Here is a 2,823-nt window from a genome sequence, read left to right as displayed (position 1 = left end):
TTACTAGGTATTGCAATAATACAGATTGCAATTAAAAAAAAAAAAAAAAAAACAATACCTAGTAATAAAAAGACTCACTGCCTCTTGATAGTGGGAAAAGAAGTATTTTTCACATATTAAGTAGCAGCAGCAAGATACGGTGAATAATGGGCCGTGAAGGACCAAAAATCCTCAAACACTGAAAATGTATTTGTAAGCACCTATTTTATCTCATTCCAGTCAAGCAGGTCTTTTGCATCAGTATTGGTATTCAAGAAGTCTGGGTCCATGGTTGGTACTTGAATTAACAGCCAAAATAGATAGTTACCCCAATTTTCATCTCTCCTTCCGTAATACAAGAGATACCACATTTTTATTTGGTCATAAGTCCACTTTGGGTAATGATTATATTTCCCCACCTGATTCGTCCATGTATCTTGGGTTATGACCAACTGCAGATAACTGGGATTGTGTAGCAGTTTTGGGAAACCTTCGTTTATCACCTCTTTTCCCTTTCTTCCTGCATTCCTCCATTCTGTTCCCTGATGTGAATAAGATGATTTGGAAGACTTTGGAGAAGAGCCACAATACCAGACAGATTGCTTAACCCCAGAATTTTATGTGACTGAGGAAAAGATTTTTCTGGATGAACCACTGTCATTTTGGGTCTGTGTTACAGCTAAACCTAGTCTTTACTGATTTACTCAGGTTGCTGTCTACTAATAAGAATCATCACACCCTCCTATCTCATCATAATCCAAAGTAGAGCAAAGCTTTCCTAGAAGTGTTCCCATGTGAGTACTCATTCCCACCTCATCAAAAATGTAGAATACCTGCAAGGGGGAGACACTTATATTTCACTTTTGGGCGTGCTTTTTTGCCATTCCAGCAGAACAAGAAAGGTAATAAATAACATATTGAAAGACTGCATTAACTTAGTAGGTAAAGGCATTAGGGTGCTACTTGAGATCATCCCTAGGGAAAGAAGAGCATCCAAGGTAATGTATGGAACATTGTAAGATAGGAACTTCCATAATAAATACAGTACAACATCTTTTTTACGCTAAGGAAATGGTTTCTGCCCTAAAGCCTGGGATCAAAAGTGCTCCATTGAACTCTCAGCCCCAGATTGCCCCATGTAGATAAGCAATTGGTTGTTCTGGCACCCAGCATTGGAACAAATATTTCAATGTCTTCTACCAACCCTACCTTCTACTAAACTTTTATAAATTCCAATCATGACCTTCAATATCTTGTCTCTGTGATATTATTTCCCTCCAAGATTGCAGGACCAAGGCCCGTTTATCCTATAAATATCCCAGAGATAAATTTAGTGGCCTTCAAAGATCTGCTAATCAAGTTAGAAATGCAGATCAGTAAAAATGTACTCAGTACAGTATGACTGTGAACTATAGAGGAGCCTGAGGTAGCCCCTGAAAGGTACCAATAGTAGAGTCTGGGGTGGCATCCAAAATACTATGGAGACTTTGTTTGGAGTACTGTGGCAGATTAGATACCCTGAAAAACTCAAGAAGATACCTAGAAATGCTGGGTAAAATAGAAAAATTTTTCTTTCAAATGCGTGGAAAGAAACCTGGAAAAGGATACTGAATAGTCATTGATGTTGGCCCCATTTCTCTGAAATGTTTATAAAATAAATGAGACCTAGAGAGGTGGTTCCAGATGTTACCTTTGACAAGTATATAAGGAGAAATAGACAAATCCACACATATAAAAAAAAAATTTAATACATCTAATAAGCAATAGTGCCATCAGACAAAATCAATACAAATCCTTAAGATATGAATCTTAACGATGATCACATGGATATAATGAGCATGTTATAAAGTCCCTCTACCCAGTATTTTTTTTTACCCAGTATGCACCAGGTATACTCTTATCAAGTGTACATGGGTTATTAACAAAAACATACTAGACATAATAAAGCAGTCTATTTGAATTTCAAAGAATTGAAATTAGAGTATGTTTTTGGACTAAAATTCAATTAGTACTGAAAAAGTGGAAAATATATGATTAGATACGAAGCAATACACTTTTAAAAGCCCCTTGTATCAAAGAAGAAAAGAGAGTGGAAATTTAAATTTTTAGATACATAAATGTAATAAGTTTATACTATTTTATATAAAATGTTATACATATAAAGAATGAGAATGGTGTGTCTTGCCAGAAAGAATATAGAGATAAAAAAAAAAAAGAGTTAAAAAGTACAGTAACTGAAATGAAAAATTCACTAGAGGGGCTCTTCAGCATATTTAAGCAGATAGAAGAAAGAATTGTGAACTTGCATATAGAGAAGAATCAGTAAACTTGAATATATGCCAGTTGAGATCACCTAGTTTAAGGAACAGAAGAAAGAATGAAGAAAAATGAGCAGAGACTTGAAGACTTATGGGACAACATGAAGGATACCAACATACACATAATGGGAGTTACAAAAGGAGAGGAGAAAGAAAAACGAATAGAAAAAACTTTTAAAGAAATGATGGCAGAAAAGTGTGTGTATGTGTTTGGGGAAAAACATGAAGCTACACGTACAAGAAGCTCAGCAAACTCCGATTAGAAAAAACTCAACCACACCAAGACACATTATAAATCAAACTCAAGACAGAGAATCTTGAAAACAAGGAACGAGAACTGAGTCATCATGTGCAAAAGACTCTTTATAAGATTTACAACTGGTATCAGAAACCATGAGAACCAGAAGGCAGTGGGATGACATATTCAAAGTGCTGAGAGGAAAAAGATTGTTAACAATTCTATATCTAGCAAAACTATCCTCCAACAATAAAGGCATAATTAACATTTTCAGGTAAACAAAACTAG

The sequence above is a fragment of the Loxodonta africana genome, chromosome 11 (assembly GCF_030014295.1).
Source record: "Loxodonta africana isolate mLoxAfr1 chromosome 11, mLoxAfr1.hap2, whole genome shotgun sequence".
In the NCBI taxonomy this organism is placed as follows: domain Eukaryota; kingdom Metazoa; phylum Chordata; class Mammalia; order Proboscidea; family Elephantidae; genus Loxodonta; species Loxodonta africana.
Note: the sequence above shows the minus strand (reverse complement) of the source record.